General features: G+C 42.0%; 1 protein-coding gene across 3 annotated transcripts in view; it reads right to left on the bottom strand.

Annotated features, from left to right (window-relative positions):
• Positions 1–25815, bottom strand: part of ERC2 (ELKS/RAB6-interacting/CAST family member 2) — an 875964-nt gene that overhangs the window by 73640 nt on the left and 776509 nt on the right. Inside the window, exon 17 of one of the 3 annotated variants that reach the window (XR_012499973.1) lies at positions 22882–23099. The exons of 1 other annotated variant lie outside the window; for it this stretch is intronic. The gene's annotated coding sequence lies outside the window, so the exon portion shown is untranslated. The remainder of the gene's footprint in view (positions 1–22881; positions 23100–25815) is intronic. One more of the 3 variants, XR_012499974.1, reaches the window with a different exon arrangement.

Genomic DNA, 25815 nt, shown 5'->3' with positions numbered 1-25815 from the left:
AGAAACCTATTTCAGTCACAAAAGTGGCAATGACTTTTCCATGTCAGGGAAATCTGGAAGAAAAAGACTGAGGATGGAAACCAAGAGAGGCCAAACTCATTTCCTTTGGAAATACTGTCTGCATCAGGGGTCCTCAGATTGTTACCTATTCCCATGAGAATCTTGAAATCATTTTTCCAAATCAAAGGTGCTAATTGCTTTCATGAGGGTGCTGGCTACAGTGGAACCCAAGATCAGGCAAGTGTGATGTTCTCATTTCTCTGGGCCTGAGTGATGCTGGAGTTTTGGCAGCTAAACCTCCAGATGTACTACATGTATATTCTGATCCCCGAGATGCTTGTCTTCTTCAAATCCACACAGGAACATCACTGGTCCCTTAATTCATTAAATATAGGTTGAAAACCCCTAATATGTGCCACGGACTGCTCTGGGCATGGTGAGCCCACATGCTTGCCTGCATGAGGCTCATAAACAAAATCGATAATGAAATACAATAGTATTTAGATGATGATAACCACCAAATAAACCAGGGAAGGGGATGGGGTTTACTGTTAAAAAGGATAGTTGGATGAGGCCTCACTGAGTAAGTGACATTTCAACAAGGGCTTGAATGAAATGAGTGAGGGATTCCTGGGGGAAGAGAATTACAGGCAGAGAGAACAGGCAATGTCAAAGCCCTGTGACTGTAGGTGCCTGGCTTGTTAGAGGGGCCTCTAGGAGGCCAGTGGTGGAGAATGGCAGGAGTGGGGTAAAAGGGACATATTGTATGGGGACCTGTGTGACATCAATTTTAAGGATGTATTCCTCTAACTAAGAGGCAATGCTGGTTGATTTTCATCAGTCCTCAAAGGAGTTAACTTTAGGATGAGCAGCTTAGAGGGGAAACAAAGGTACTGTCAATCTCCTTTTAAAATACTTAAGCCCTAGTTCTCCCACTTCTGTTTACTTTAAAAGGAAAGTAAGTAGGAAAGAAAACAGCAGGTCTAAAAATAGATATGGAATAATATCTAGTCCTGCCGTGGGGAGAAAAGATGAGATGTCCAGAGTCATCCATCAAGGTGAGTTTATAGACTATAACTTCTTTAAGACAGTAATTACACTGATGGCTGATTAACCCAGAGAAGTTAGCAAGAGTAACTTTAGATGTGTAAGAAGTCTACATATGCAGGAAAATGTGGCCAGCACTGTTTCCAAGTGGGAGTCAAAGTGAGAGCAAAACTAACAGGGTTCCTGACCAGTGGTCCTTGCAGCCCCACTTAATGGGTGGGCTTCAGAAGGTATCTGTGAATCTCCCAAAATAATATACAATATCTCATAAGTGCTGCATGCTTTTTCCTGGGAAAAGGGTCCAGAGCTTCTCAGAAATTTTCATGACCTCCTCCAAAACAAAGAACCACTGACTTCCCATAATCTAACTGGCCTGAGCATTATCAAGTCCTAGCATGATACACAGGCTCTCTCACCTCCTGGCCTCCAAACATGCTGTTGTTCCCTCTATTTAGAACACTTTCCCCTGATTTTCACATAACTATTTCTCACACATCACCCAGGTCTCAGCAAAATGACATCTCCTGTAGGAGGCACTTCCTGGTGACTAGACTAGACTACGGAAACCTACAGCGTCCTACATTTCCTATCTCATCCCACCAGAATTTACTGTGCGTTCTAACTTCATAGAGGTTTTCTCTGATAGAATGGAAGCTCTGTGAGGGCAGAAAGTAGGGCTCTATCCTTTGGCACAGGGCTCTGGATTTAGTAGGTACCCAAGAGGTACTTCTAGATAGATGGACAGATGGGTGTACTGATAAACTACTCTGAGCAGAGGGCAAGTTATTCTGGACACAGTTTGCTCTACTGCCCAGCCAATGGCAGGATTCATGAAATGGTCTATTACAACCTACAATTTCCTGTTGTTATGGTTTGAGTAGTTGACTATCAATCTTTTAAGGGAGAATCTTCTTTGTTTTGAATTTCTGATCTACCTCAAGGACTAAATTTTGCACAGTAAACTGATTCCCATTTCAAGTGAGTTTTTAAGCAAGCCCAAACTACCTTCTGCCTTTGTACCACATCAAACTTATCAGACTTCACAACTCCATATGGTGCTCTTCTTCTGCAGGGCTCAACACTGAGCCTTCCCTTACCTGAAGGAGTAAATGCTGTGTCTGACCTTGAGAGCCTTTGCTAAAACAGACATAGGTGGCCTGAGTTCAAATTTAGACTTTATCACAAACCAGCTGAAGACCTTAGCAAGCCATCTAATGTCTCTGACCCTCAGTTTCCCTGCACTTGATCATCTCATGAACCACTTGGTGGTTAAGAGTGTGGGGCTTTGAAGGCAAAGCCCTGAGTTTGAATGATGACTCAACATTTGCCAACTGAGTGGCAATATGAGGGTTAAACTTTGTGGGCTTAAATCTTCTCATCTGACAAAATGAGACTAAAAAAGGTTTATTGCAAAAATACTGACTGCTTAGCACTGAGATTGAACTTACTAAGTACTAATTATTGTACTAGTATTGTTATTACATTATCCTCATAGTTGTTATGCTATGTAGACCAGAATGTAATGAGACAGCTATTCCTACAGCTAAGCCAAGGAGAGAGGACCTGGGTGGTTTACTCAAAGTTACCCAGAGTATCTAGAGTCAAAGCAAAATGTCACATTCTTACCCCCAAAAGATGGCCTTCAGTCTCTTTATATTAGTGAATGCGAATCTAGAAAAATCACATGTGAAGTCACACATCTGTTAGCTATTGGCTAGTTTCCAGTGTAAAAGCACTCATTCCATCCATCCATTCATTCAGAGAAGAAGGCAAGGATGCACTGGGTGATATCAGCTTCCTTAATAATTTACTGAGTACAATTCTATGTCAGCAACTATGGTCAAAGCTATAGTGGTATCAGACAACATTGACTAGTAGAAACTGGAGGACCTGCTCCACACAGGTGATGGAACCAGCCAAGTATATTATGGGAAAGTCCCAGATGTTCTAGGTATCTAAGGGCTCAATGATTTGCTCCTGCCATTGTGGCCCTCAAAGAGCAGCAGAGGGCCTAGGAGTCCTTGTCAGCAAGTCCAACTACACCCCGACTCCCTAGTTCCCCATCCCAACACAGGCACAGGGGTTAAAAGTCCAAGCTCCCAAGACTTCCTGGACTAGAATCTTGGCTCCTCCACATATTAGTTATGTGACTCTGAGTAAGTCACTCAACCTCCTGAGCCTGTTTTCTTATGTATTAAAGAGTAAAAAGCACTGTATCAATGTCTAAGAGTGACTGTGAGGATCAAAGGACATAACACAGGGAAAGTGCTCCTTTAATAGTGCTTGGAACAGGGAAAGTGGACAGTCGTTATTATGATTATTATTAACGGTAGTCTCAGAGGTCCTAAAGTGTAACCTACTGGTTAAGAGCTCAATCTGGAGCCAGATGACCTGGGTTTGAAGATGGGCTTGCCACTTCCTAGTTGTGCGCCACCTGGAGCAATGTACTTCCTCTCTCACAGACGCTGCTTCCCCATCTGCAAAATGGGATCTATAATGGCACCCACTTCCCAGAGCTTTGATGTCAATGAGTTAATAGGCATGAAGCCCTCAGAACCATGCCTGCTTTATATCAACGTGCACTAAAGATGGCTGCTATTACTACTCGCTATTCGTGCCAGGTGTTCTGGGCTCAGTTCCTGACTCTGCCTCTGTCTTGCTAAGCCTCAGACAAAAGGCTATTCCCCTCAATTAAATGAGGTTTTAAAACCACACATCTCTTACCTTCTCACTCACTCCATTTAATGTGGCGACCCTGAGGCATGGGGTGGACTTTGTTTGTAGAGGCCAGAAACTATCTTACTTGACATGTCACTTAAACGGGCTATTTATGACCTTCCTCTTTACAGCTGTGTCATCCTGCTCTGGTAAGTGGAAGCAGCCAAGACCCAGAACTTCCTGCTAAGGCCATCTTTTTCACAAGACCCCCAAAGTGGGGTGGGGAGCGAAGGATATGTGCGGGAAGAATAACTAAGACAGAGAGCAGCAATTCCTCACTGAGTCAGGAAGATTGACAGAGGAACTCCACCAGCAAATTGGAATCACACGTGTAGCACTCGGGCACTCCCGTCCAAAGAGGGAGGTGTCCAAATGAATGGCTTGTCTCAAGCTGAGCAGAGGCCCTGATTTTATCGTGGAGTCAATGGACAACAAGAACCAGACTTGCCTGCAAGTGCCCGGGGAGTTACAAATCCAAATACGGTCTTGTCTCTGCTGTTTCAGGAGCCTGATGTATGTCAGTCCATTTGGTGGGGAGGAGCTTAGGCAGAAACTGGGCTCTTTTGAGCTGGTTGCTGCTGCCACTATGGTCCCGGAGATTTGGTTATTTGAATTCCCCTATTTACTATAAAATTCAAGTGGTATCATCTATTCCGTCCAGATTCCCCAGTTTGCTCTAAGATAAATAACACCCAGTATGGTGTCCATAGCTGTTTGTGCTGTCAACTGGGCAGCACTTAGCAGGGTGGGGTAACTGTCTTAGAACTAAATTTCTAAAAGTGGCCTCCATCCAGTCTCCCATTTCTTCTGTGTTAGGGCTCAGGGTTTTGCACCAGTAACTATCTTTGGGCGTCAAGTGGCCCGTTAAATGGCCAGGCTTACCACCACTGACCTGGGGCTCCATTTAGCCAAATGTTCCTCCAATAAGCAACTTGACAGTTGTGACCTCAGGTGGCTGCCGAGCCCTAATAATCCAACTAAGAGTCCAGTTATTAAGATATGAAGAAAATTCCCAACACAGCCCCTTCCTCTTTCTGCAACTGCTATGGTTCTAGGCTTTCACAAATGAGACCTTTGTCACAGAGTGCTGATGAAAAATAGTAAGCAAGATTTCCCCTTGAATTCCCTTGTCAGAGAGAGCTTTGTGAGGAACTTCACCCTGGAAGATAATAAAACCCCAAACTGTATCAGCAATGTTTAATTGTTATTCCCAGTCATCTGGGCCAAAGGTAGGTCAACTGAGGGGTCTCTGTGGGTTTGAGGTTTTTCTGACCCCAGTCCTTCCTTTGTGGCCATATGAACCACCTTCTTGATTATTAAGAACACAGAGTGACCTAGAAAAGTCTGCAGGTTTCATGGAAATGAAAGACCCACAAACAAACACAGCTGGTTTCGGCTTTGATGCCGATAAGCAAAGCGAGGCAGAGCAGAACCGCAGAACAAAAATCAAAAACCAGACTGAAAACAAGAGAAGAAAATCTTTTTCCTCTCAGCCTGTAGACGTGGGAGGGAGGCTAGAGGGAGCTTTGGAAAGGGCAGTGTTTGGGAGCAGGACTTCCAGAAGGGGAGTCTGGGAGCACAGGGCTATGTCCCAGTCACAAAGAGGCCCTGGCTGCAGGCCAGTTGTCCAGGGAACTGGCCCACCAACGGGGACCCCAGCCTGGAGGAGGAACAGTAGTCATGGGGGATAGGGGAAAGATCAGGATGAAACCAAGTTGCGGGAGGAGGGTTGATATTTCCCAAAAGAGAGTGGGTTGGGTGAATGGGACCGTATTCCAAAAGAGAATAACCTGTTTGTAGGAAGGGAAAGCAGATGCCCACAAGCCCTCCTCAAATATAAGAGGAGGGCCCTGGCATGTAAATAGCCCTGTGAAGACATGCGTGGAGCAGCCCTTGGACTGTGGGTCTTTCTTTGCATTTTTCAACGCTAATTCCAGACTTTCCTAGGCCAGCACAAAGGTAGATTCCAGCCATGATCCTTAGAGAGATACTATTCATAGACCCCATGTTACTCTGGAAAAAGATTTTATGATTAAAGTGAAACTTTATATTACTGCATTTAACCATCACAACAAAAAGACAAAACCATTACAAAAAACCACCTTACTGGGAGATTTCTCCATTTCGAATTCACAAACATAGTAACACAGTCTGAGTTGGTGACTGACTTGGTGACTCATTTAGCCATAATTAATTTAAAGAAAAGTGCATTTAAAACAACTGTGGTTTCCATAGACATAGAAAACAAACTTATGGTTACCAGGGTGGGAAGGGTGTAGAAAGGGATAAATTGGGAGTTCGAGATTTGCAGATACTAATTTATATATAAAATAGATAAACAACAAGTTCATACTGTATAGCACAGGGAATTATATTCAATATCTTGTAGTAACTTATGTTGAAAAAGAATGTGAAAACGAATATATGTATGTTCATGTATGACTGAAACATTATTCTGTACACCAGAAATTGACGTAATATCATAAACTGATTATATTTCAATAAAAATATACATATTAAAACAACTAGTTTCTAACTGTTCTTAAAAAAATTGTATATTTTTTAACCAAATGCTTTAAAATTCTTTTTAAATCTCTTAATGCTCCAATCTTTTCCATATTTGTGACATAACATGAAATTCCTTAACCCCTTAGCCTTGTACTATAAGAAAAAGAGATACAAACTCTTTGAAAGGAGTATTTTTAACCTTTTGTCATCCCTTCTCTTCCAAAGGCAACTGACTTTTAGTTATTAAAATTTTCATTGGAAAATATTTCAAACAGGCACAATAAAATTGAAAGTAATATCTACAACATGTAAATACCCACCCTCAGTGCAATAAATAAATCTTAACATTTTGCCATATTCTCTCCAAATCTTTTTTCCTAGGAACAAAAAAAATACAGATGTAATTTAAGCTCCTTCTTCTTCGATTTTCTTCCTCTCTTTCCTAATCCTGAAGTAAACACTAAGCTGAAATTGGTATTATTCCTATGCATGTTTGTCATACATTTAATATACTATTATGTTATTTATTCATTAACAAATTTAGTATAAATCTGCAAGTTTTAAAATTTTAAGTAAATGTTTTCATACTGCATTTATTACTATTCAACTTACTTCTTTCATTCAATACTATGTTTTTGCAATTTACTCATGTTAATATAGTTGGCTTCAGTGCACTTTAATGCTATGAAGTATCCTATTGCATAAATATACCAGAACTTCTATTGATGAATATTTGGACTGCATCCAATTTTTTTCCCATTACAGAGCTTCAGTGATGCTAATTACACGTCCTCATATACACAGATTCAAGCATTTCCCTAGAGTATATACCAAGAAGTAGAACTGCTATGTCATAGCGACTGTCTAACTTAAACTTGACTAGATGTTGCTGAGTTACACTTCAAAGTGGTTATAAAATCCACACCAGCAGAGTCAGGGAAATCCTCTATCCCTGTGGTATAGAGTGTTATTTACCTTGCCTGCTGAGCTGGTGATAATATTATTCAGTGGTTTCTATGTGCCAGGCCCTGGGCTCTGCTATTCACACATATTATCCCATTAATTATCCCATGTAATCCTAACAATGACCTTGTAAAACAGGTCTTATCAATCCCATTTCACAGACAGGAATCTGACGACTGAAGAAGGGAAGGCATTTACACATGGCCAAGCTAACAGCACATGGTGGGTTGGTAATAGCAACCAGCTGTGTCTTGCTCCAGAGCTCTTAAAAAGTATCAATGCCTTCAAAATTGCAAAAACATCCATTTTCATTGACCAGACCCATGATTTGAAGCCACAGAAACAATAAAGTTACCCAAGTGACTAAAAACTTGGTATGCACCCCTAGGCTCTCCCAGCACTCCTGACTCCTTACTCCCAATTTAAGGCTGGCACAAATGTCAAGGTTGTATCCTTAATAGTTTTCCCAAGGGACCACAGAAGGCCCCAAGCTGGGTGGCATCAAGGGCAGACAACCCTGCTTCCGGAGCCTGTTTGTAATGGTGTTCATAGACCCCAGCCCCTCCTTCCAGGAACAGTCCTCCAGCCAGGGCCTCCCCACCATTAATCATGGCGCTGTGGAGTGCATCAGTCATGCAAACCATTTGGAGCATTTTTCCAAGAGAAGGAACAACATCATAAAGTCTCAGCAATTGAATCAGAACAAATGGAATCTTAAAGACGACTTTCAACTTAGGCCCCAGTAAGCTGACGGAATGTTAAAAAGACACATGAACCTCAGAAGTGAAAGCAGAGAGCGAGAGGGAAATCCCCTCGGCCTGATGAATCAATTCCAGAAAAACCCTTTCACCCGGTCCCCATCCATCAGCACCAGAGTCAGAAGATGGGAAATGTTGGCTCTCTCTCTCTTAGCACCTTTGTGTTACTGTTACCCACACTGAGTGTGGTCAAAGAAAACTGATTCTGGGACAGAGACCAGGAAACCCTGACTTGGGACGACTGTACATCAAGAAAAGTGGCTCCCCCTTCCCAAGTGAGATCCAGAGATGCTGCCCACCTATTGAGATCACTGTGGGGCAGGAACTGTGTCCTAATGCTTTGGTTTTAATTCACAGAAAGGCACTGTTGGGTCACGAGGGACCCCTGGGTAGTTTCAAGTTCATCCTGGCTGCAGCAGTATAGTGAGTACTGCTTACTGACCACACAGCCCTTCCAGAGTGTCGTAGGAAGAGAGTGGTGGACAGGCCAACTGAACCCAGTGCTTGTGCTGTAACCACGGCTTGGGATATTGTGCAGGACTCTTCACGGATAACCAGATTCCAATACAAAGGAAGGGCATGGCAAGAGTTAAACACAGCCTTTGGGGTCAGCTGGACCTGACTCTGAATTTAGTGATTAGCTGTGTGACTTGCACAAGCAGCTTAACTTCTCTGAGACTCAGTTTCCTTAGCTGCAGAGAAGGAAGTAATATCGCCAACCTGAGCAGACTATTGGAATGATTTTAAAAATGTGTTTACAGCACATAGCATGGTGCCTGACATATAGTTAACTCTGCTGCTCACAATTATGGTGATTCTGTATGAATTAGAAAACAGACCCCACTCTTCAAGGCACTTGATGGCCATCTGGCAGAAATAATTCTGAAAATCCACAATGACTATGCAACGAATGGTGCCCCCTGGCGTTGTGCAATGAACAACCTGCACACCATAAGTGCTAGCCTCACAAATGGTAAGTGCTCAATAAACAGTAACTAACTTTATTAGTAAGAATAAAAACTATTATCGCTCAAGAGATCTATGAGGAGTCTTTCAGATGGCAATGAATTCTTGAAGGAAGTTGTAAATGAGTTCCCAGGACTCCAGGAAGTGTACAAGATTCATGGTTGGGGGATTTGGGAGGGGTAGCGTAGGGAGGGCAATGGAAGGTTGTCAGGCAACAGTCCCAGTAGGAGACAGGCAAGCAGAGGATTCAGAATTCTCAGGTCAAGCCCAAGAGGCAAGCCTCATCAGTCAGGGGCAAGTTGCAGGTCTACACCAGGACTGCACTGAGGAGCATATGGGGGCAATAACACATGTGAAAGAAAATGCCCGTGAACTGCATGACAGGCTGAAGGATTACTACCTTTTGCTCACCCATCTCCAGTCCATGAAATCCTTGTCCTCTCAATGGCTTTGGGAGGTCTTGTATTTAAAGTGATTTTAAAAGTCACTTTATTGGGTTTTATTTGTTACTAAATTATAAAAATAAGAATTTTTTTTAAAAGATGACAATTTCACTCAAAAAAATGGGCCACAGATACAAATAAGCAATTCCTAGGACAAAAATGGGCCAAGGAACAAATGAAAATAAGCTTAAATCTATGAGAAATAAAAATTAAAACAGGCAATTTTCCACTCAGCAGACTGAGAATAAAAAGATTGATCATGTCCTAAGCTATTAAGATTATGGAGGAAGGAACAACAAGGTCCTGCTGTATAGCACAGGGAACTATATTAAATATTTTGTAATAACCTATATTGAAAAATAATATGAAAAGGAATACATATGTATAACTGAATTACTATGCTGTACACCAGAAACTAACAAAACATTGTAAATCAACTCTACTTCATATAAAAATTAAAAAAAAATTTTTTTAAAGATTAAAAAAAGATCATGGGGAAACAGGCACCCTCCCACCCCATTGTGGGTGCATAAAGTGCTTTCAAACATAAAGATAACCAATTTGGAAGTCTTTACTAAACTTTAAAGAGAATACACTCTCTGACTCAGAAGTCATACTTCTAAGAGTTGATTCCACAGAAATAAAAGTACCAGAATATATAGCAAAACATAAAGGTGTGTTTGCTGCAGCCTTTTTGACACCACCAAAAACACTGGAAACAACCTATTGCCCATCAAAAGGGTATAAATGAATAAATATGTTTTTTCCTACTGTATGGAACAATATGCTGCATTAAACTAAGGAGGTAGATCTATATACACAGACCTGAAGGAATGAACTTGATGTCAAGTGAACCATAAAGACCCAAAAATGCAAATTGTAGGTCACAATTCTACAAAAACTACATATATATCGATACATGTGTACATATAAATAGGGGTATGTGTTATAAACTCAGAGAAAAAAGATGGGAAAGACAAACACCAAACTGTTAATGTTTGTCGTAGCATCTGGGGGTATGATCAAACTGCCAAAAGGAGGGGGTACAAGACACTGACTTCCTGCTTTATATGGCTATATAACTTTAAGGGGTAGAATTGTGGTTGATTTCCACTTGTGATTTTAGCTTTTTTTTTTCCGCATATATACTTTTTTTATAGTCAGTTTACCATGCTGTGTCAATTTCTGGTGTATAGCATAATGCTTCAATCATACATGAACATCCATATGTTTGTTTTCATATTCTTTTTCACTGTAAGTTACTACAAGATCCTAATATAGTTCCCTGTGCTATACAGTATGAACTTGTTTATCTACTATATATATGTAGTATCTGTATATATATACCTGTATATATATATGTGTATATATATATATAATATATATATATACACACACACACTATATATATATATGTTATTAGTATTTGTAAATCTTGAATTCTCAATTTATCCCTTCCCATGATTTTAGCATTTTTTTTCAGACAAGTTTTTAAAAAGTACCTGCTCTATATTACTGAGCAGTTAGGAAATACTGAGAAGTATTTATTCATTTTTGTTTGTTGTCTCTTCTCTTACTTAGGACTGCATTATGTCATGTATAACCTCAATGTCCAAACTCGGTGGGACCCAGTACTATGATAGGGAGGGGAAGGTCTCTGGTGCAGAAAGTCTGGTGGAGGGTCATCAGACAGCAGGGTTGAAATGGAACCTCAAAGCTGGTTCACATGAATCAAAATCGAGTTTGCACCCTTTGTTTTCCAGATGCAGACGCTGGGACTGGAACATGTTGTTACTCATGCAGGCCAGGAGCTATTTACAAAGGGAATGAGCACTCAAAACATAAGCGTGTGTGTGGCTCTGATGGAAGAAGCAGCTGACTGAGGCCCAAACCAAACAACCACAACAAGGATAAACAAGCACAAGTCTTGAGTGGGTCCTGAGGGCGTCTCTCCAATCAGGTTCACTGCCCGTTACTGCCCTTTTCAAGTTGCCAGACTATCGAGCATCTCATCTCCCTTACGCTCACCCTTACCACACCCTATGAGGCAGGTTGGATGTATTCCATTTACCAACGAGGAAACTGAGGCTCAGAAAAAAAATAACCTGGTTGCATAAGGTCACAAAGCATATAAGTGGCAAGGCAGATTTTTAAATCCAGTTATGCCTGTCTAATGCTCTGACACAAAGCTCCTAAAGAAAAAAGGACTTCCCTGTCTAAAGGCTTTTTTGGAAGAACACTGGTGAAAAAGAGCAGTGCTCAAAAAGATGCCAGCCAAAAGCGGGCTTTGTGAGGGACATCTCTTCAATCACACCAGGCTGTCTGCCAAGGAATGGCTAGTGAGGCTTCCTTGGTCTGTTCCAACCTGTGGGCAAGGCAGGAAGTTAGAATTCTAAGTGACCCAGCAAAATGAGAAGGGCAGCCAGGCCAGACGCAGGCTTCCCGGAGCTTCTGTGTAGCTCGCTGACAAGTCCTGCTTACCCAAAGGCTGCTGCCCGAGCAAGGAGAACAAAAGCCACTCCTGCTGACTCAGTAGCTCGGGCCACTGTGGGCATGTCCCTAAGCCCAGGCACAAGCTTTGCTCATTCTATTCTTCTCATCTGTTAAAAAGCACCCATCAGTAAGCTTTTGTTTTAAAAATAAACATCCTAGGATTCCACACTCTCTAGGCCAATCCTTTCAGCCTTTACTGATGCTTCTATCTCTCCCCTCTGTCCTGTACTTTTGAAGAGATAGTTTTCTTTTATTCTTTTGGGATTTGGCTGATAATTCAATTTCTCCAAGCTGGTGGTCATGGGGAAAAGTAGAGATAGATCTAGTTTAGAAAGGGGTTGGGGGAGAGAGTAGAAAGAGTAGATAAGAAGGGGGACCTGTTTCTTTATTTGAAACCCATTTTCATTTCTCTTTGCCTTGCTGGGACCTAAGTTTCTTGTCTATAATGACAAAGTACACACACACACACACACACACAGACAGATGGTGTGTACATACATATACATTTTTAACAGCAAGAATGAAAAATGACTAAAAGATCTTGGATCAGATAGCTGAGGTGATAGGAACTAATTTATTTATAAGCCAAACCAATAGATGTAGACATTTAGGTGGTTAAATCTGAGCAATCTGGAAAGCCCCCACCCAGCTCTGCTGAAAGTATTTCCTTTCACCTGCCCACTGGTGGTAGCTGACATTCTGCTATTATAGAGTCATCCATTGGGCTGATATTGTGCTTGTTAAAACGCCATCAGAATCACTGTCCCTCATATTTGCATAGGACGAGGTGTTTGAAGATCTTTCATATTCTTGCATTAACCTATTCAAACAAATTCTATGAGCACCTACTGTATGCCAGGTACCTGAAAACATGCTGCAATGGCAAGCAAGGAAGACATGACCCCCTGTGCTATAGGAGGGCACGTAACAGGTTAACAAACTAGACCTGGGACCGCACTCTGTGCCCTTGACTCCTGATCCTGTGCTCCTTCCATCTGAGTATCTGCCACACTGATGCCTGGATGGCACAAGACACCTTTGCAAGCTTCCTCACCTTGATGCAAATCAGTCTATTGGTTCATTTCTATGTGATAATCACCTAAGTGCAGGGGTATGCATAGAGAGACAGCAAGGGAGGGAGGGAGTGGGAAGGCCATCTATGGAGTCCCAGGGTGCTTATGGTGCAGAATAGCCCAGGAATAGACTCAAGGGTGAGTAGTATGGGAAGATGCAGAAATACACACCTCCTACCCTTCACAGTGCTTAGTGCTCCCTGCCAAGTCTTTTAATCATCAGTGGTTTACTTCTCCAATTTCAGACAGTGGTTCTTGTCAAACTCTCTTCTCATGCCTCCAAACACCTCTCACTCTCATCAGAGATCTCACTTTCTTTTAAGAGAAAGTCAAGGTCGTTCAAGATGAGCCTCACAGATTATGTTTTTCCTCACCTAGTGATATTCCTGGTCTGCTCACTGGGGATGTGGCAGGTGCTTTTATGGGCTAATGAACTTGTCCTCCTACCTCTCCCATTTCCTCCAGGACCAAGTACCTGAATCCTCCTGGTTTTGTATCTTCATACTCAGCTTCCTCTGGCTCCCTCCTCTTGGTCTGCAAATAGGCCTGATTCTCTCCTATCTGAAAAAAAAAAATTCTTTCCACTACAACCCCTCTCTTTCTTCAATGTCTGTGGGCCCCACCTCCTCATCTCCCAGATACTCCTCAACTCTTCTTTCACCATCCCAGTAATTTTGTGTCAGATGCCAGCACTGAACTTTCAGTGTCAAAAGTAATGGTCTTGCCCAGCTTTCCTTATCCTCATCATTTACCTTGTAATAAAAAAAAACACTGACATTCCCTCCTCTACCTGGAATTGTCCCCCTTCTGCTTCTGTGACACTATACCCAGATTCTGTCCCAGCCTTGCTGCTGGCCCTTTTTCCCTCCTGCACTGCCTTCCCTGAGTTTTATATATATTTAAATATTTATTTATTTATATATATATATATAAAACTCCCAATGACCACAGAAAGAAAAGCTGGCAATGAGGTGACCAAGAAGTGTTGGAGGAGACAGAAGAACAACTCCAAAGGGTCCAATGTCATGGAAGCCAAGAAATGAGCAATTTTTAAGATAGATGTTAACAAAATCAAATGACTCAGTAACACTTTTTAGCTTTTTCTAAGACAAATCCAGGCCTGAAAACACAATTGCATGAATGAACTAGACTTTTGTGGTTTGCTGTCTATAACAGAATTTTATTAAGAAAGGACCTCTTAGTGACACAAAGTGCCCAACTAGATTAGGTAAGGTAGTAGTAGATAATTCTGCCGTTTCTCAGGTTCTTTATATGCTATCCTTTCTCAGACTTTAAAGAACTCCTAACATCTTGTTATCACCACCACCAATATCATCATCTTCATCACCATTATTACCACCAACATCAGTACCCTCACTCCCAGCACCATCACTACCACCATCATCATCAACTTTATTATTGTTCACTCTACTACAACCACATCTGTTATCATCGTCATCACCAAATGTCATTGAATAATCCTCTAGTACGTACCAGGTTTTGGGCCGAGCACAAATACATATTTTATTTCACTTAATGTTCGCATCAACTCTAAGAAGTCAGGTTATTATTTCAATGTTATAGATGATAAAACCAAAGCTCAGAAAGGTTCATTAACTCACCCATAATTACACAGTTAGCATGTCCTAGAAGCAGAATTCAAATGCTGATCTGCCTGGGAGACTGCTTCCCTATGCCAGGCTGCCTCTCTTGAAATGTGAAAGTAGAAAGACCTGCCAATGACACATTCAACAAGCTAGAACAGAAGAGGAAGTCCTTTTAAAAAAATAAGCAAGAAATCTCACCATAAATTGCAAACAAGTTGATACCAGAAAAGTTAACATTCACAGCCCTTGTCATATTAAGACAAGCCTGTCTTGCAGCACACACATTTCCCAGCTTGTTAAATTGAGATGACTCTACATTTGTTCATGAAGAGTTTGGCATCTTCTGCTAAAAATCTAATGTAATGATCAGAAGATAAAAGTCCTCTCTTTTCTTATTTGCTTAGAAGGACCCAGCAGTTTAAAATGTTTTCTCTACTAAGATACACAAGAGAGTTTATTAATCCAAAATCAAGATATCTGTTTAAATGTGGACCAAAGGATTGAGGTCAAGAAGACATAGATACGACTTGCTTATCTTTTAACAGATACATTGAAACTAAATAGTGGTTTAACAGCATCATTGCAACATTTTGTCTCCTAATGGACTTTGCAGGATTATTTTACATTGAAATTTTTCCTGTCCAATACTGAAGTTCTTCAAAGACTTTATTCTCATCCCTTACCCTTTTGGGAGATGGTGGCAGGGAAGAGAGGAGGAGGTGAAAAAGCCCTCTTACAAATCCTTTTCCAAAAATCTTTGGCTGAACAAAGACTTCCCCATTTAAGAGCAGGTGACAGTAAGATCTCTCCCATAGGCAGCACATTAAGACTCTCTGCAGAAGTAAACAAATCTGTGATGATGAAAGCCGGACATTCCTCAGGGCCAGGATCTAATGAAAATGTCACTGTTTTATGCCGTTTAAAAACTGACAATTCAACAGTTTTACAGGAGCTATTTAACATTTATCATCACTTACGAGAGCTCAAATGCAGACAAGGAGAAGGGCAACAGAAGAAACCAAGTGACTCCTTGCTTAGAAGCTCCTATGTTACTCATAACCCATGAGGGTTTTATAGTCTGTCAATTGCCAGAACCCTCAGGCAACAGGGCACAGATATTGGCAAAGGCAAGTTGGAAATCTGCACTCCAAAATACAACCATCACAGTGCCTACACTCTGCACTTTCATTTACACCTCATCCCATTGAAGGTCCAGCCACTGGGGAGTCAGGATACTAGAGAAAGCTGTCAAACCAACTGAAGGGGATGCATTAAAGGCCTGTGAATGTTTGCCAAATTCTGCTTTAGATACTATCCAAACCACTATGAGAAGAGAAACAGAATATATAACTTCCAAATCAGTAGAGGGGAAAATAAAAATAAATACAGAAAGCACAGTTAATTCAAACAAGGCATGAAAAGAAAAGGAAGGGGGGAGAAAAACACCCGTGGAACATGCAAAATAAGATGACAAAGTCCAAATAGGTTAGTTATAATAAATATAATTAGCTTAAATTCACCCATCAAAAGACAGACACACAATTAAAAAACCCCCAAATCCAGCTTTATGTTGCTTATAAAATGACAATGACAAAGGGTGAAAATATGAGGATGGAAAAAGCATACACTCACATACATTAACCAAAAGAATGTTATAGCAATAATGTCAGACAAAAAATATATAGGAAAAAGTATTAATAAGTATAAAGGGAGATAGTAACAAGAACAACCCACCAGGATCTGTAACATTAGACAAAGCAGTTAACTACAGTTAAGATTACAGGTAAGAAATATAAAACAAAAATTGATAGAATTACTAAGAGAAATGTCCAAATGCAAAGTCACCACGAGTATCAGGATGCTTATCTCCAAGAAACTGAGCAGTTAAACAGCCAAAACATTAATAGAGATATAGAAGATTTCAGTTACATAATCTATAAGCCTCATCTGAAAAACAAATAGGAACTTGAAGAGAGAATACAGATGCTCTCCAAGTACACATGGAAAATTTACAAAAAATCGAACACATGCTTCAAAAAAAAAAAACACACAAAAAAAACAAAAACCAAAACTCAAATCCCAAGAAGTGATATCACATGCTTGACATCTGAACTTCTCTTTCTGTTGAAAAAGTAATCAAACTTTAGAACTGTACACATCAAGGCTATTTCATCCAGTTCTTTGCCTAGAAAGCAGTTCTCATTTTCCAACTGTTTCTTGGTCTCTCCTCCTCTGAGAAGACTTCTCTGATCACCTTAGGTAGAGTAGGTGCTTCCAACCCCAGTCACTCTTTATTATACTGCTCTACTATATTTCCTTCATACATTTGACTAGTCTCTGAAATCACCTTATTTGTTTGTTCACTGGTTTATCATTTTTCCCCATGCCCCCACCCCCAACTAAAATGGAATGCATTTGCAATCTCTCACTCCCAGAATGGAACCTGGCACATAGTAGGCACTCAAGGAACATTTGCTGATGTCAGCCTGACTTGGCAGCCTGCAGTGCTATGGCCCCTCATAGATGCACAGATCTCTCCCTTGGAAGAGATCCCATTATGTCATGATTATTTGTGTGACAGTCTCAGTAAGCAATAGTGAGCTTGTCATCATATCTGCATAGGCAACAGAGGCCAAATAAACGGCTGTCAAATAACACTATGATCACCTCATGTGCCAGAAGTCTGAAACCTCAAGAAGTCACATGATCTGCTTAAAGCCACATCTTGTTAATAACGTGTCTGGTTTCTCACTGTGAGCATCACCCTGATCCCCTCTAAGTGACCTTTGAATCACATCTTATCATGTGTGGAGGATGCAAATGAAGACAGAGAAGACAACTTGGAAATATCTTTTTCATCAAACAGGGTTTCTATTAGTTATATAGATGCTAATCTTTGCCAAGTCTGTTAAAATTGACTCAAATGATCATTTAATAACTGCATGTCTATCTGTGCAAGGACAGCATTTTCCAATTAAAGAAACAAGGGTAAAGCTTAAAATAACAGTTTGATGACTTAAAATCAACAATGTGGCCATATTATCAGCCCAATGTTTAATGTAGGAGGGAGCACTGTGTGACCCTGAACGAGTTGCCTACTAGGCCTAAGCCTCAGTTTCCCCATCTATGAAATGGTCATAACATCAGTGCTTACTTCATAGGTTGCTATGAAGACTAATCAGATTAATCCATCAAAGCACTGAATATAGTTTATGTTCCAATGAGCCTGATAAATGTCTCTAAGATTCCAGACCCTTGTAGAGTCAACTGGATTACTTTCCATTAGCTGTTTGCAAGTTTTGCTCAAGAAACTAGTTTTTGATATTCCGCCTTCCGGAACTCTTCTGGAGATGTAACACACAATGATAGAATGAGTCTTAAGGCTTCTTTGAATCTGATTAAATCCATTCCCTATTGTTAGAGCTGAGCTAGAAAAATCCAGGCCAATGCCAGATGTATTCGTTGAATGGCCTTTTTACTGAAGATTTCAGGAAGATGAGGCTGCTGGAGGGGCAGCCAAGATGACAGCATTGATTAACAAAGGGGCATATTGTCTGGCACATTCTTCTGTGACCTAACCCTCCTCCTGCCTCAGAAGGAACTATTCTAGAATGGAAAGTTTCCACCATAAACATCTGCTTGCCAGATCTATCCCAACACTGCAGCCACTGGTGAGAGCCATCAGGATTTTCCCCGCGGACTGGGAGCTGCTTAAAGAAGGGCACAATCAAACTTCAAATTTAACATAGCAGACAGGAGAAGCATAATTTTGACAGAGACTCCTTTTAAAGATCAAAAAATTTTGCATACCCCTCCACCTAAGTAATTTTATTTCTCTTATCTTTGATAACAAAAAGCTGCTAGGAATTTAGTAATATTTTTAAATGAAATCTAGCTGCTCTAAGTGACTATCTTTATTAATTGACTAATTTTTTAAAGAGCCACTCAGACTGCCCTGAAGTTGGACCACTCCCCTGTCATTTTGTGTTCACCCAGGCTTTGTGAAGACAACCAGTGAGCTGTCCTTCGGCACTCTAAAATGTCAGAGCTCATGCCATGAGTTCCCCACTATGGCTGAGCTCTGCCTCACTGAAGAGAAGCAGACACTCAGAGGCTGGGCCCCTGGCCTGTCAGTCCTAAATGACAGGAGAAGGATGAACAGCTGGGGCTTCCACAAAACTCAGTGGGACAAGAACAGAAAGGGATTCAGAAGCCAGAGTTAGTTTTGCATTTCCTCTATAACAGCCAGCATCTATTGTGAACATACCATGTGCTGCACATTGTGTTTCAGCTGCATGGTTAAACAGGAAGTCCTTAATAACTGTTTTTGGATGGGTGGATGGAGAAATGAATGAATCGGGTATCAATTTTATTTCACACTCCTGAGATCAAATCTCAGCTTTGCAAGGGGATTTGGATTTGCACAACCTCTTCTTTCATTTGTCAACTATTTCTGAGTATCAGATCTGTGCAAAGTTAGCTTGTCAAGCACCAAACAAAACCAGAGAACCTGCTCTCAAAGTATGTCCTGGCTAGGACAGATGGGACATGTGTAGTGATGACCACAAGTCAAGAAGGCAGTGGGTGAAGACAGTTCCTCACTCCTAAGAGCTATTGGCCACACTCAGTAAGATTATTGAAAGATGCTTAAAATGCCTCCCTAAAAGCCAGGTAAGAATCTTCCAGGGTATGAGAAACATTCCCCGCAGGCAGCTTTGCATTCAAGGAGGGGACCAGCAGAGGCCACCCTGGAAAGAAAGGATATCAGAGAGGCACAGAAGGAGTCAGAGGGACCGACAAAAGGAAGAGAAGTGAACACCAAGGTGCTGGCCTCAGGCTTGGGCACAGTGGCACTGGTGCTGTTAGTGGACCCTGTGAAATCTCAGTCTCTCTGGGGAAACAGACCCTCCCCTGGGGTTCACTCTGCAGTGATGCTCTGGGTGTTTTCACCCATGTGGTTGCTCAAAAGATTCTCTGCTATGGCAGCCTCTCTAGGCAGAGACCCAGCTAGTATGGGAGTTGGTGCCAGCTCCCAGGGGACACTCTTCACCCCCCCACTGTGCCACCAACCTCAACACACACCTGAACGCATACCTGGTCATCCTTCAATTCTTAGATTCAACCCCGTGTCCAAAGAGGAGCAGAAACCTGCTTCTCTACTCTCTGCCCTCATAGCTCTCTCAACCTTTGAAGCACTTTTCAAAGTGTGAAAATGCACCTTTATTCGTGTAGAGAACTGCTGAAGTCTCCAGGCCTCACGGCCATAGGCTCCCTGAGAGTAGGGTCAGGGCATTTACTGAGCATCACCAGCCACCAGGAGCACACTAGCTTCGCCTTCCAGCCGGAAGGGCTTCCTGGCCAGGCAAGGAGCTTGCTGACACCATGAGGAGACTTGTCTCCATTTCCTGGGAGAACTTTACAATTTATAAGGCAAGGTGAAGCTGAAGGGCCGCCAGGCCCGAGCACACCTCCACACCCATTCCCTTTGATGGCTCTCCCACCACCGGCCTTCACCTTCTCTGCTGAAGATCTTAAATGATGGGCTTCCCACAAAGCAAATAATGCCCCAAACCAGAGATGCTACACTTACCAAATAAGACAATCAGTTACTGTCAAAGCCGTGGAGAATCAAAACAAAATCAAGACAAAAAAGACAAATCAAAAAATCATTGCCCCTGTTCTTAGCTCTAGTAGTCCTAAATCTTTAAAGAACCCCTTTTCCTCAAATTTAAATTTTGAGTTTTTTCCCAAGAGATCATACTTAAAATATGTGTTTCCTCTTTCGTTTATGGAGAGAAAACTGAGATACCATTTTTTTTTTTTTACCTTCAATAAAAATCCAAACAGCTACTTTGTACCCAAATCATATGGTCCATTCAATATCCCAAAGATCAAAACTGTCACTTAAAGATAGTTTTTTTACAAAGACAAAAATCTAACTAACATAGTCACTATCTTTCCTAAAACTAAGTGAAGACAGCAAGAATCATGCATCGGCTCCATCAATGCCCGGTGCCACACAGATGATTTCACACTCAGCATCCTGTACCTCCAGTTTCCGGTATGTGGTGTGTAGCTGAGCACTGTGCCTGCTTGGCCAACTCTCAGAAAGAGAAATCGATACAAATGTATGAAAGTTAAGGTTAAACTAAACTACACCGCATATTTCCTTCATGATTCAGAGAGTCCTTTCAGACTTTGCTCTGCTACAGGATGGAGCCACTAATATTTATATCACATTAACACATTATTGAATCAATATATCTAAGTATAAACACATTAACATATTAACCAATGGGGCATTCATGGTGGTTTAGAAATATTGTACCATTAAAAATAGTTTAGTGACCAAGCCTATCTTTTAACCTTTGCAATTTTGTCTTCCTTCCCTTTCCTCTGTGTCCCTGCTGACACCTCATTCAGTGGGCATGTTTGAGGATCAGAAAGAAGGCCAGGGAGGTGTGGCCGAGCACAGGGGTATGGAGGGAAGAGCACCAGATGAGCTGGGCAGGTCGGCAGGGGAGGGAGCATGCCGGGCCTCGTAGGCCTTAGCCAAGCATTTATATTTATTTCAAGTACAAAGGGAACTGCCTGGAGGGACTTAGGAAGTGGGTGTATGATGTAATTTACATTTTATAAAGATCAGGCTGCTTAACTGTCTGATGAATTTATGCCTCTTGCCCATGGTTGGATCATAAGCTCCTAGATGACAGGGCTAGAGGTGAACTCCTATTATTGCCTAGTGCACTCACAGAAGCTTTAAACCAAGAGCTTTCAAACTTCTGTGTGCAGCAGAATCACTAGGCAGCTCATTCCTACCCAGTGTGCTGGACCTCACCTGCAGAGTCTCTAATTCAGAAGGTCTGGGTGGGGCCTGAGCATTTCTAACGAGTTCCCAGGTAATGCTGGGAAGCAGCTTGCTGGCCCAGGGAGGGCACTTAGAGAGCCAGTGTTTATATCTATTTGCTGAATATATCAGTCAACGGAGGGACATAAAAATATTTTTCAAACAAAACAAATAGAAACAATCAGCAGTTCGAGTTTGACCTAAAATAGCAATCATTTACCCTAATTTTTCTTTTTTCTTTTTCTTAAATTACTTCCTTCACCATATTATGTGATGATAGCAAGAGGACTACCCCCTACACACAGAAGTGCTCGCAAAGGAAACAGACCATTGTGATCAGACAGGATGAGACACTTCAGAGATCGCATCACCAAGTTTAATTATAAATCAAATGTCATTCAAATTTTTTTTTTTTTTGCAGAAGTATGTGATTTACTTGTGTAGGCAGTAATTACCTGCCTCAATCCAGAAAGGATATGAGGTGGTGAGGCATCCGTTGATGCTATTCCAAAACCGAAAATTAAACTCTCCTTGGGTTCGGTAATAAAGCTCACGATGGCCCATCTCTGTTTGGTTCAGAGCACACAGCATTGGTGAACATACCTACTATAAGAAGAGGTTGTTCAAACCTCTTTCTTGAAGGAACCCCTGAAGTTTCCAATTTAGGTGCTTATTATGATATAGCAGATTTGCAACTGAAGAATGCAAAGTAAATAAATACTCAGAACTAACAGAGGGATAATATGCTTCTGACCTAGGAGAGCTGGCACAGATCACAATGCAAGAAGGGAGAGGCACCCAGGGTCTCTGAGGGTTTACTCTGGCCCTACTTATGTGACACGGCGGTTTCTACATGCATACATCCATCTGCCCAGCAGTACAAACTTAGAGGCCGCTGGGGTTTTGCGGGGGTTCCCTTTTGCCTGAGGCTTACAAGGCCATAGATTTACTTTCTGCTTAGGGAAAAAGGTGCTAAGACCTACCCGAGATTGTGTAGGGCTAGTCTTAAACACTGACCAGTGGTTCTAAATGAAATCTCATCTCTTCAGTAGTTATTGAGGATCTCACGATCTAAGAGACTGACCAAGGAGGGAGGGATTCAAAACATCAAAAGCCAGAGTTTCAAAACAAGACAGACTGTTGAAAATCATAGGCCTTGGAAAGCAAATGATAAATGTAATAGTCACGAAACGGGAACCAATGAAAGAACTATACTCTCTGTCCACGTAGCAAGACACAAACAACGTGAGGCCCATGACAATTTATATCATATGAATAATGAACCTGGATTCTTGTTCTATGCTGGTGGAAATCACAGAACAGTCTGGCTATGAATTAAATACAAAAATAGCAACCCCTACACTCTAGGAAAACAAAGTACACATGGTGCCCACAAATTCAAGATCATTACGCAGCATCTCTGAAACCCAACTCCCCGTGGCATTTGCAGTTACCCACCTCCAAAAGGGTAAAAGTAAACATTGGACCTGCTCTGGTGTTAAACTGCCACCGGATCCTCCCTGCTGTCTCCCTCCTCCTCTTCTTCTTTACAGACAGGTAAAGTTGGATCTCTTGAAGGAATTGGGGGCTCCCACTCTAGGCAAAGGTTGGACAGGTGATCAATGTACAGCATGAGATTTGACTGTGCCTCCATGCCTCCGACAGAGCTGGATCATCTGGGGCAATGAAAATTATAAGCAACAAGAAAGTGGTATTAACAGCAAGAGTAGGGAAGCCCAGGCAGCACACACCACGATTCCCTAGGACACCCAGCAACCGTTCCTTTCCTCATTCAGTCATTCTGAACACACTCATCAGGCACTGTGTTGAGCTCTGGGCATAAAGTAGTGACAAATATAAACATAAGCCCTGCCCTCATGGAGTTTATGGGCTATTCAGGACAGTGAGACAAGCAGTTAAAGGACAGTGGGTAAAGGACCTAGAGGGTGCTCATGGAGCACAAAGCAAAAGCAGCCAACCCAGACTGGAGGTGGGTGGTGAGGGAAGGCTTCTCGGAAGAAGTGCCATTTAATGCTGAGCCTAGAGGACCCATGGAGTCAGCCAGACAAGACTGGATGTGTCAGCATGTGCCAGATCCTGTGATGAGAAAGCATGGCTGGTCTGAGGGGCTGAATGCCCGCTGTTCTCGGCTATTCTCCAGCCTATAATCCTACACACAACCAGGGCATGTGATCTGGAGTCTGCAGCTCTCATCACAAGTGTTCCTCCAATTCCTACTGTCCAGGTGTGTTTTGAGTTTTCCAGTAGGATCTCAGAAAAGGAAGGAACTTAGAAAATAGTTTGTTCTATAAGAAGACAGGAAAAAAGAAAAACAATAATGCAGAGTTGAACTGCTAATAGACCCAACTGCAACAATTTGTTTTCTGTACACCAGCATTACAGGTAAGAGAGGCACCATGCTCAACGACAAGGTGTCTGAGTATGACTTGGCAATCCCAAAGTGGGAGCCCCAGGCTTCTTCCCTTTGGCTCTCTCACTTGCCCTTCCTTGCCTCCAAGACCCCAGAAAATCACAGAGTGGGTGCTTCGCTCCTCTTACCCTTGCCATTTCTGATGTCTGAAAGACAACCACAGACATGATACCTCCCACTTGCTTTATGCAGCTAAGGAAAACCAGATAGTTTATGAAGACAATCCTGCAGAGTCCTCCACGCAGGAAAACAAAACAAAAAACTCTGTGAAAGTTCCAGCAGCTTGAATGTTGTCCAGGGTTCTTGCAGCCTTTGCATTATGAAAGAGACCACTGTAGGGGATGGTTTAAGACATGGCAATAAGCACATGGTCATTTCACCAAAACTTACAGTCCAAAGTAGCTTTCTTTTATATTTTCACATTATCATACAATTCAAAGCCTGCAAACAACATCCTTGATTGAAGACAGAAAGAAACAAAACCCTCACTTCTGAAAAGCAGAGCAGGCAGCTATTTTAGAGACAAAGAAAGGATGTCTTTTTAACCTATGACAACACAAATTTGTTTAGGTTTTCCCTCCACTAAGTAAGTAAGCAATTAGGTTTTGTCCAATAAAAATATCCTGGTGCATGTGCAAACACCAGAGGCAATCATATAATTATCCTGCCCAATCAGATTCAATTGCTGACAGTTGAGTTCCCACTGCTCGTTAGCTTCAGATCACAATGAGGTCTTTACGGAAGCCCTTTCCCGTCTCTTTACAAAGGTTCCTATGATGCCATGAGCAGCCCCAGCACTACCTCATTCAAGATAATCATCCCAAAATGGCGAGGGCCAACACCAGCCTACTCTGATTTCCCTCTGAAAAAATAAGAAGAGAAATTTGAAGCAACACCAATGTACACGCCCTTGCTTCATTTGGGGGTCTCACTTCTAAATATAATAGTAACCTTTCACCCCCACACTTTAAGTGCCATAATTATATAATTAAAACCAATTATGTCATTTAACAGAGAGACTTTTTCAAGATCCACAGCAAGTCAATTACCTCAATCATTGACCTCAGAAGATTTCCTACAGTGACCTGCAACAATGAGGATTGGGATAAATTTAGACCCTGGCTTCCGAAGGCCAGCATGGACCAGCTGGATGAGTTACAGCTGGTCTAGATTCTTCGGGACTCTAGATTCATTTGCATCTAACACCCCCACCCCCACCGCTTGTTTGCACAATCCTTCCAACATCCCAAGATACTTGCTTGATTTTTCATAACCACCCTAATAGTATTATTACATCCATGCTTCAGAGGAAAGAAAGGAAGCTGGGAGAGTTACGTTATCTCAAGTTACACTTGTTAATGCCAAAGCCAGGACAAAAAGCTGAGTCTTCCACAACCGAATCCAAAGCCTGTTAATAACGAGTAGTGTCTGTGCCCATGCATGCACACACACGGGTTTACTCTCCTAGGCATCCATTCCGCTCATTTCATGGGAACTTACCCCAATTTCCCTTTGAGGTAACACATCCGCCCAATTTTCAGCTCCTGTGCAGGACGCCAGGCTCCACTTCAACACAGGGCTGTGCTGTAACCTACTCCTCAGCCAATCAGCTTTTAGCACTCCCCTAGCCACACCATTGGCTCAGGAGTGAGCACATGACCCAGTCAAAGCCAATGGAGACACACTGAGAATCTTGGGAAAGAGTCTCACTCTTTCCAACTGGACTTTCCTGTAAGAGGAGGTACAATCTGGGAGCTGAGCAGACCTCTTGCTACCACCACAGGAGTGAGGGATAATGGCGCCAAGAGATGTAGAGAGATAAACTGGTTCCAGGAAACTCCCTAAATCCCTTCATGCTGACAGTAGGGGCATTTAGAACATGGGGTAATTCAATAGCACACTGGAGAACAAACGAAGAGCGCTACCACCTGCGGCTTGTATAGGCTTGATTACAAGGATGG

The sequence above is a fragment of the Camelus bactrianus genome, chromosome 17, assembly GCF_048773025.1.
Source record: "Camelus bactrianus isolate YW-2024 breed Bactrian camel chromosome 17, ASM4877302v1, whole genome shotgun sequence".
Lineage (NCBI taxonomy): Eukaryota > Metazoa > Chordata > Mammalia > Artiodactyla > Camelidae > Camelus > Camelus bactrianus.
This window is presented reverse-complemented; position numbering and strand designations above follow the sequence as displayed.